Source organism: Buteo buteo, chromosome 4, assembly GCF_964188355.1.
Source record: "Buteo buteo chromosome 4, bButBut1.hap1.1, whole genome shotgun sequence".
NCBI lineage: Eukaryota > Metazoa > Chordata > Aves > Accipitriformes > Accipitridae > Buteo > Buteo buteo.
The window spans coordinates 21,448,682-21,459,844 of NC_134174.1; positions in this window are offsets into that span (position 1 = coordinate 21,448,682).

Below are 11,163 nucleotides of genomic sequence, written 5' to 3' on the forward strand. Positions count from 1 at the left end.
AGAAAACGAATTGTTTGAAGGGAAAAGCCGAACATTTTGCAAACAAAAACCTGTAAACAAATGTCAGTGCATACACATTTAGTGGCGCTTACATGATTTGGCACACTGGCTGAAGTCAATTGAGATGTTTAGTCTGCAACTGTTGAGAATATAAGCAAGATCGTGCATGATTGTGAAAGTGTTCCGATGGAATATGTTACAGGCGACCACAAGCACACAGCAGGATTTCAGGTGTTTAAATAAACTCCTTCTTGCTTCACCAGAGCCGCACCTAATATGAAGAGTTACTGTCTAGAAGGCATTAGCTGTAGGATTAAAATTGCATGTTATGTGAACTGGTCTTTGAAAAAGCTGCTCTCTGTGTTTATCAGCATCTTTGAAAAGCTAAATAAGGTGGTTATAGAAATTTATGTAATGAGTATTATTGGCTTTTATTCTCATTTTAATTTCCCATAATAAACACTTCTTTGGAAACATTCTAGAGAAAACCTGGAGTTTCTAGAATATTTGGGCTTATTTGGACAAAAATTGAATATAAAGGAGGAAGGAAACTTTTGGAGACTATTTTTTGCTGGGCCAGGATGTCCTGGGTTTGGGTGAGATGAGACAGTATTATAAAGTCAACTGTAGAAGTCTGGATTTCATATTTTGTCTCTGGGAAAATCATCTGTTAAAGCTTCTGTTTCTATATGCAGTGCTACCTGTCTCAATGAATTTTCAATGAATAATTAAATGGAGCAACAAATTACCAGTTTTCCAACCAAAACAACTCTGTCATTGAGTTTCTAATAGAACAAAATGATTTTATTAGTATATTTAAATAGAATTTAGTCAGGATATGTTAGAATAATTGTTATAATAATTCTCTTTCTTCAATGGCTCAGCTTTTTAATTAAAATTGTATGGCCTTGAAGTTAGAAAAAGGAGACAAGGGCTTTGCTTGGATTTGATGTTCAGTTTATTCATTCTTTTTACTAATTCAGGACCAATTCACTTTGACAGCTGGTCACATACAAAACAAGACTTGTAGTACTAAGTAAATGATGTGAAGAACCATTAAATATTCATTGACTTAGGCACTGTCTGAGTGAAGACCTTTCCAAAACAGTACACAAACATCTCAAAGACATTTGGTTCAAGCTTATCTTAAAAAATACAATAAATCTCAACTTTTAATTGCTATGGATAGGCAGGAGCACTAATTTATATGCAGAGAGGAACATAGAAGCTTTGAGAAAAATCATGTATAACTAAGATTAGTGCTGTTATAATTAAAATCTTTTCTAAAAGGATTATTACAGTTTACTTAAAAATATGTAAATATGTCATAGGCTTTTTCCCTTAAAAAGAAAGAAGAGTGTATGTAAAGACTGGAACATAAGGAATGCCTCTGTGTCTTGCTTGCTAAACCATAGAGAATCTAAAGAAGTTGCATGTTAAAAGAGGCACTTAGCAGGCTCAAAGAGGTTCTATTTCCCTGGGCATGTCAATCACTGTGTCTATTTATTGGAAGCTTCACTGAAAGACTATAATTTCACCCTTAAGCCTTAGAGAACTTCTTTAAATGGCTTCTCTATCCATTTCCTGGCCAGTCTGAATACTGAAAAATCATCAGACTGCATGGATTTAATTACTATTTAAACCTTTTTTTTTTTCATAACAACCCAAAATATTACTTACTCAAATCTTGCAGAACAATTGCATTACTAGAGTGGAAAGGAGGGTGGCATGAAACCAAGGCTCTTGCTTCTCAAAATTATTTCAAGATTTAATTCAGTTTAACTACAATATTTTTTGTTGTTTATACGGACACATTCTGCCCAAAACTGGTTTGGTAATACATGGGATATTGCCTATGGTTTAGCTGTGTCACAGGGCAGCCAAGGCTCCTGTACAAGGTTTACAGACGCTAAATTTAAGAGAGTGTTGCAGAAAAAGAAAATAGACCTGTTTTTCACTACCAGGGATAAGAATGAATCTTTTTAACAAAAAGTATCTTAAGCTAATATAGCAAGATAACCTGAAATTAAAATAAAATTCCAAAGAAATGTTTATGGAAGCAGAATTAATACTCCAAAGTAGCTTTGGACAGATTTTTAGTTGCAGAGGCTTAATTACAAAGAATACAAACTCATTGACCTGTGCACGCATTTTACAGTCAGTTGGAACAAATGGTAGTGCTGGGACAAAGCAATCCAGGCATCCTTTAGGTGTTGTACTTTTCTTGGCTACCATGTTGCTGGATGATTGCAATTTAGTTCCTACATGGAGCCAGCCTTCTACTGCAGCACAGCATCTGGATCATATCGAGGCATGAGTTTTTGTTACTGTTCTTTGAAAAAAAAACCCCAAAAATAGGGTAGTCAGTGTTTTAAAGAAATACTAAAAATGTAAAATGAACATGGAAAAGGCCAGAAAACTAACACGTCTCTTCTACCAGATCTATCAGTTCTACTATAGCCTTTCCTCCACAGAACTGTGTTCCTTGTCCTGCATGAACAAACGCATGCAGTCATGACACAGGCACCTCGTGGAGAAAACAAAACATAACCACATTGACACTGACAACGCAGATGGAGCATAGATATGCTCCAGGTAGCCTGGAACTCACTCACACAGGTACAAGATTTCCAGGTGGATGCTTGGTTCAATGCTGACTAGTTCACCATGCTGAAAAACCCAAACTGAGTTCTGTGTTTACCTTGACTAGGATGCCCGAAATTGATCTATGTAGTTCCCTGAGAAGTTCTACATTGCACTGAAGTGCAGAAATGCATTCACTAGACATTTAAGGGACAGGTTCAAAAAAATTAATTTTGGCACTCCCTGATTCGTTAATGTTTTATGTTACACTGTAGCTATGTTTAACAGAAATACAGCTACTTGCCATTCGAAAGCATGACTGCACCTTGCCTGGGCTTATCTAAGCAAGCTTTAAATCATTATGATTGAATATGGCATGCAAGGTGGTCATGGAAGAATGTATTCCAGCAAAGTCTAACTTCTAAATTTGTTTTTGACTTCTGGGCCAAGTTTTCCAGGCCACCCAGCTCTCTGCATCCACAGATTGTTTGTTACTGACGCTGGATAAAGCTGGTTCAAAGAAAGACATTGTCAGCCTGAACTTTAAAGGTATATTCTGAATTTTGTGAATGGAAAAAAAAAGATGTTTTCACAGCTTATGCTTAAAAAAGAAATAAATGAGGTGAGAAATTTTATCAGATGGTCCTTGAGCTTCAGTATCAGAACATCATAACAGGTATTTTCTATCATCTGAAAAATCCTAAACACAATAGCAATGCGAAAAGAAAGCAATTTTGCACAGCGTTAGGAAAGTGTTCAAAGGTACATCTGGTTGCATTCCCGTTTTAGTCTTTATCAGAGACAGGTGCTAAGTGTTAATAGTGATACCTATTACTAGACTTACATCTGTTGGTTGACCCTTTTTTCTTTTAAAGGGATTGGCTGCTTTTTTTATAGTTGTGTATGGAATTCCTTTGTAGGAGTTCCTCCCTGCGGTATGGCCTTTACCCATGTGCTACAGATACTCAAACACAGATAATACAAACATGAGAGCTGAGTTTGTTGTTTTCAAAATCAATGGCAAAGATAACTGGTGACAAACAAAAGAAATTGCCAGCCTCTCCTTGAATAGTGATAATCTCTGAAATATGGAAACATTTAGTAGTTTCATAATGAAAGAAATAAGCATTTTATGCTTCTGCCTTTGGTTAGCAGAACCACCCATTTCATGTCTGTAATGTGACCCAGTAATTACCCTAAAAGTTTCCAGTTGTGATCTAAAACATTTGTGGGTAGCAAGTTTTAAAAATTAAATCTACAGCAAATGCCGCACATTGGAAAGACAAAACCAGCTAAACTTAAACCACATTTATTCAGATGTTTCTGCTGATGTGTGGTATGTAATAAGCCCCATAAATCTGTGCGGTGATAGTGTTACATTAAGGAATATTGTTTCTTACATGCAGAAAGTAACATGAGCCTACATCCATACTTCTTATCTCAGTTGGTTAATCACAGTAAATTGCATTCAAAAAGCTATTTTCCCCTCCCACTTAGGAAGCAAACCCTGTGTCCTTGTTCAGACAAATCATCTACTCATCTCAGTGGGATTTTTTCCTGTGTCCGGAATTCAGGACATAGAACTCAGAGGAAGACCAGGGGTTTGCTCCAGATCCACCACAAATTTCCTGTGTGACCTTAAGCAAGTTATTTAGTCTGTCTGCAGTCAGTGTTATTATCCCTGTTTTATGAACATATTCAGTTCCTCATCTGTAAAAAAGAGAGCACTCTTCTTCTTTGCCCCTTATTGTACAATACCTACACAGAAAATTGTGAAGTCTATGGTAATGCAGTCAACACTTAAATCTACAGAAGCACCTCTTTAAGGTTCATTGATTTTATGTGGCATAAGAATATGCTTAAAACTGGGAAAGACAATAACTCTTTTTAAGATTGAGATCTTATACATGTATATATATGTAAGCTATAATAGCAGAAGCTATGCATCAGCATGCATGTAAAGTTATGACTGCAGTAACCCATGTTACTGCCTATGTTGTGTTGAAAATGAAAAGCTACAGCTGATGCAGTGACCTGTGAAACAAACTGAAGGAGTTTCAGGGTTGCATCCAGTTGCTCCAATTTGGGAACTAAAACCATCTGAACCCTGAGCTAGCCATTCTAGACTCCTTATTATCAGTGAAGAGAAAGATGTGAGTCTAAAGAACAAGCAGCCTGGTCTTAATATAGGTGTTTAAGATAGCACAGATGAATTTCCCAGTAATGGGGTGATTCATTTCAACTTAGGTGTCTAATTTTTGGACATATAAAATCAGGTGAGATCAACTCACTCCTGAAGGTCTTCAATGGGAGTGTTACAGATTTGCTTTCAAAGGCCCCGGTCAGAATATACACCCATGAGCATGTGCAAAACTCACTGAAGTTTAAAAAATATTCAGATGCAGTATCTTTAGTATCTTTTTTTCTCTTTTTTCAGCCACAGTTGCAAACTAGGTTGACAAATGCACAAGGACTGAAGTCCTCTTCTTTCAACTGTTACAATGCATGATCTCTGTAGAGACATCCTGGCTCTGTAGAAATAATATACCAGAAGCAGTTTCATAAAACAATAGGCGTGTCAATTTGCTGTCTTTCTTTGCCACTGTTTTGTACATAGTTTGGCACATCTCTAATCTAGAAATCTTTCTAAAGCGTCTATTCAACTTTCCTACTCTGCTGATGTGTGTAATGGAAAAAGAATTGGAAGGCAAGCAAAAACATTCACTCAGCTATTTAGTACAAGGATGTCAATCAATTAAAGAAATTCTTTAATGACACTACCCAGTTTATTATTAATTGATGTATATCTGGAAAGCCAGTGACCTCTGACTACCTCTGAAGTAATAGCCCCACCTTGAGCATCTGATAGAGAGTCACAGTAGAAATCTGAGCAGTCGAACAAATCTCTTCCTGAGAAGATCACCTGGGTTAGCACTCATCAGGTCCCAATTGCAACAAAATTATGCTGTATCTCATCTATCAGACAGTTTTTCCAATGGGAAACAGTCTATGTCAAGTTACCTACGGACATCAAAACATCATACAACAAAGGTACGGCTTTTCATTTAATGCCAGGTTCTTTTTTTTTTTTTTTTTAAATTACATAACTTGGTTTAAGAAATGGGGTTATGGTGATCTAAGCAGGTGATTTGCAATGTTCACCCGAAACTCTTGCTTAGTCTTCTGAGGTATGATGTTTATGATGACATTTTCAACCATTTTTTTTACTGGCATGGGTGGAACTTTTTTTTTTTTTAAATATATATATATAATATATATATTATCACAGGTGCATTTCATTGGCCTAATGAGACTTGTAGCCATTTGCAATGGTCTTAAAATTGACTTTATCTGTAGTACTATGAGCAAGAAGGTGAAAATGAGAAAGGCAAGGGGAAGGTAAGATTCAATAGCTTTCAAGTTAAAAGAGAATGTTAAATTAACTTAAGAAAAGATTTTTTTTTTAGGAGGTAATGATGAAATATTCTGGAAAGAGATTTACACTTAATTTCTTATCATGCTACAACTTAGTTGTCTTGCATCGTCAATTAAATAAAACAAAGACATAAGTACATCCATTCACAATTATGTTTATTATTACTACCTTGTTGGTTTGAGGTCGTTGATACTTGGAATTTGCATAAGGATTCAAGAGTATCTGCTAACAGAAAAATACAGAATTAACCAGAGAAAATGCCAACACACAGATTTATCTAATTTTCTGTGTACTGATTAACAAGAGACAACATGCAACCATTTTCACATACTATTTTTAGAAACATTCTTCCACTGATTTACCATCTGTGTGATTTTTTTTTAAATTTTGCTGTCTTTGGTAAACATTTCTGAGAAATAATTAGAGTGGTAAGTGCTTAAGAAACTCTGCCCGGCAAGCAAACTCATCCCCCACTCCTTCTAAGGCAGAAAACATATCTAACTTAAGGCAAACCTAATTAATATGTATGTGGATTTTAGCAATAAGAAGGGAAAGAGAAAGCTGCTGAATTAATTGAAACAAACAAATCTTTGTGAGACCTGTCTCAGGAAAAGTCTGAGTCAGCATGCAATTTTTTGCGTTGGGCACAAACAGGGGCATTGTGAAAGATGGGAGGAAGGGATACATATTTTTTAATATGTAAAGAAATATATATATATATTACAAGGAGTTTGGGTTCACTTTCTTCTCTGACACAAAACTTTCCTAATATTTTAAGTCTTCATCCCACAAGGTGTTCTACTGGAATACTTGAAGCAAATAAGATTCCAGACACATACTTATCATTTATATGAACAAATAGATGCAGAACACAGTGGTTTATCTTTGTGGCTCAGGTTTATTTGTAACAGTTCTTTTGTATCCACAGAGGTATTCATGCCTAAAGACAGAGATAGTTTTGTCCTGTGCATGCATTGAGAAACTCTCATGGAGTGATCTCCATTTTTTATACATAATTTTGGGAGAAAGTTCCATAAAGTTAAGTATATTCTAATAGTGCTTGAATTTGAAAACATTTGGATTCTACCCCTTATTTGGAGATGAAAACCAAGGTATATCAAACTTCACTAGAGATGCAGAATTCTGTGTGGCAAATTTGAACTTCACAACAATTTTTGTTTGGATTTTTGGTTGGTTGGTTAGTTTTTTGTTTGGGATTTTTGTGGATTTTTTTTTTCCCCTGAGTTATATTCCATGGACCTATTTTCAAGATTCCCCTATAAACTTTCAAGAATACAGAACAGAAAGCAATGTTTAGCTGTATTTGTAGTTGGATTCAAACATGGTTCTGCTACATTTCTTTTTAAGATAGGTAACTAACACCTTAATGAGCTTTTCCAGAAAATAGCAGTAATTTTAAAAGACTATACTAGTAACATCGTATTTGAGAATATAGCCAAAATATAGAAATTTAGCAAGATTCTCTAAGTTTGCTTCTGATATGCAACAAGCAAGGATACAAATAAAAATACTATAATTCCTTAAAGACAATAAAAAATTCCTAGCAGACATCGATGCTCAAGTGCATTTAACACATCATTTGATTTGAGTGGGGACTCATGATGTTCAAATATGAACACTCTGATGAAGGCATGTGTAAGTTGATTGGGTTCCAAGAGTAACAAACAAAATTGTGTAACAGCATCCTGAATGTTGGAAAAAATAACATAAATTACTAAAACGCTTATGATGTACTTTATCAGAGGTTTTTCAGAATATGTTAAATAAGCATGTAAAGGATGCTCAAATACAGTTGATTCTGCCTTTAAGCAGGGTCAGGGTGACACGGTTTTTTAGAGGTCTTACCACCCCCCTGTTTTCTGTCTTTGCATGTTTTATACTAAACTTTACCTGTCTGTTGAGCCTCAGTGGACTAACTCACATGGATTAAGTTGAACACATAAATAGTTGTTTGCAGGCAAACTAGGAAAAGTATGCATGGAGGTATTGAAATACAGAGAGGGAGCCAGAGGTGAACGAAGACATAATTATTCCTCTGCTTCTCCTCTATGACTCTTAAGAAGAAGGAATTCTCTTTAAAAATTTAAAAAAGAGGTCTTTGGGCTGAAACTAAACTTCAATATTTTCAGCCTAAACAGTAACATTATGAGGAACTGAAAGAAAGGCCCATTGAAATGGTCTCAGCATTCATATTTCTTGGTGCCTTCTATAAATATGATGGCTCCTTTGCCTGTCTCTTTCTTGAATTAAAAAGTTCTCTCATGAGCCATTTGAATGATATTGAAAACCACAGCCAAGCAGTTCTGGGAGTTTCTGTAAACATAAGCTCTATTTTCTTTTTTTTTTTTTTTCTAGAAATGTTATAAATATTTTTTTCTATGTATAGAGAACATCTTAACTGCATAGCTACATGAAAGATCAGACCTGCTAAGAAGAGCTATTCCAGTATATAAAAAGGGAGTTTAAACACAGGCATATACACAAAAAATATATAACTACTACATTATAGGTAGATTGTTGTTAAAGACTTCTTTTAGACTTCTTGGGGTGAGTCAGTTACTTTAGGCTTGGGGTTTTTTGTGTACGTGCACACACATGTGGAAGAGAAAGATGATTTAGACACTGTGAAAAGTTTGTTAGTAGCCATAATCTGGATTCTGGAAAATATTATTTAATGTATATTGCAGCATCAGGACTTAAAAAGCCTTTATAAACTGAATGCACCTACCTTACCAGGATAACACTGCCTCACAAATAAAAGAATGGTTTTGAAATATAGAATCACAGAATCATAAAATGGTTTGGGTTGGAAGGAACATTTAAATATCATCTAGTTCCAACCCTCCTGCCATGGGCAGGGACACCTTCCACTAGACCAGGTTGCTCAAAGCCCCATCCAACCTGGCCTTGGACACTTCCAGGGATGGGGCATCCACAGCCTCTCTGGGCAACCTGTGCCAGTGCCTCACCACCCTCATCATAAAAAAATTCTGTGTTATGTCCCAACTAAATCTACCCTCTTTCAGTTTAAAACCATTGTCCATTGTTCTGTCACTACAGGCCTTGGTAAAGTCTCTCTCCATCTTTCTTATAAGCCCCCTTTATATATTGAAAGGCTGCAATAAGGTCTCCCCAGAGCTGCCTTTTCTTCTCCAGACTGAACAACTCCAACTTTCTTGACCTTTTTTGATAGGAGAGGTGTTCCAATAGAATCAAATATCCTCAACTAGATTTAACCTATATGTCTGCTGAAGGACAGCACTGTCCTTGCAAGTCTAGCCTGACTTCCACATGGGGAAAGACTTGGCTTTTACACTTTATATAGGATCTACTAACTGAAAGCACTCTCCTAATTGAAATGTAGAGAAAAATCTGGTGTTTCTAGTGGGAATGCAACTATGAAAAACTTTGTGAATTTTCAATTCATGCATGTGATCAGATCTTTACCTAAGATTTGTTGAGAAATCTGTTACTAAATCAGAAATTACAGAATTAATAAATCTAGTTCATTTATTTATATATGGGCTAAGTGGTAAGTTGTGACATGACTGGTGTGACTCTGGGAAATGTGTCCTTACTTCTAGCACTAATATCTGCACTTTTCTTAAAAAAGCTGAACCCACTTACATAAATTTGTACTTAAGCAGGTTTTTTAAATGTTCCCTCAACTTCTTCCTTTTTTTGATGATGCAACACTCATTCAAAAAGAAAAAAAATCAATGTGGAAAATATTTTTTTTGGATACCAATCAGTAAGAGTTAATGAAACTTCAAGTGGATGACAGCATGCAGACTTTACCTAATTCTCTCCTATATTTTACTAATTCCACACAGGTTCAGGCAGGCAGATGCAAAAGCCTTAGACAATACCATTAAACATCCCACAAAAATGAGGAATAACTTGCTGAGACTAGTATTGTCAGATTTCAGAGCCTAAAGCTATTGGAACAAGTGAGCAAAACAAAGAAGGCCTCTGTAACCTGTAGTATCCAGGACATTTGAAGAACGCTGGACACTGAATGCTGAATGTTGAAGAATGTAGTGGAAATATGATAGTTTACTATTCCTTCTTTTAAGTACTTTAAAGGATTTTTCTTCTCAAATATTCTTCCAAATACCAAGGGAGACAAAACCTTCAAAGAAATGATAATAAATGAGCTACAGCAAATGAAGTTCTTTAATGAATTTTAAATTCTTCTCCAACTACACATGATTTTTCAGTAGCACCTGCTATTTTAGTATCTCTCTTTAGGTATCCAGGTTTAAAATGTTTTACCATCAAATTCAGGAGGTGAGTTATCTCCAAATGAGCTCCTCTTCCATGTAACCTGAATGTTTGTACCTTTGTTTGGATCCCACAAAATCCAATTTAGTTATTTCATTTGTTTATCCACCTTGTTGCCCATGTTACAGTACATACTGCCCAATGAGCACAGGAAATACAAGATCTTTGAGCAGAATATATATTTCACATATTTCTGCAGTAATGATTTCTTTTTGTCTGTGTGTCCTCTTGTGTCATGGTTTAACTCCAGTCGGCAACTAAGCCCCACACATCAGCTCGCTCACTCCCCCCCACAGCGGGATGGGGAAGAGAATCAGAAGACTAAAAGTGAGAAAACTTGTGGGTTGAGATAAAGACAGTTTAATAGGTAAAGCAAAAGCCACACGTGCAAGCAAAGCAAACCAAGGAATTCATTCCCCACTGCCCATGGGCAGGCAGGTGTTCAGCCATCTCCAGGACAGCAGGGCTCCAGCACGCCTAACGGTGACTTGGGAAGACAAACGCCATCACTCCCAACGTCTCCCCTTTCTTCTTCTTCCCCCAGCTTTACATGCTAAGCATGACGTCCTATGGGCTGGGATATCCCTTGGGTCGGTTGGGGTCAGCTGTCCCGGCTGTGTCCCTCCAACTCCTTGTGCCCCCCCAGCCTCCTGCTGGTGGGGTGGGGGGAGAAGCAGAAAAGCCCTTGGCTCTGGGTAAGCACTGCTCAGCAGTAAGGAAAACATCCCTGTGTTATCAACACTGTTTCCAGCACAAATCCAAAACACAGCCCCATACTAGCTACTATGAAGAAAATTAGCTCTATCCCAGCCAAAACCAGCACACTTTGCACATTTCAA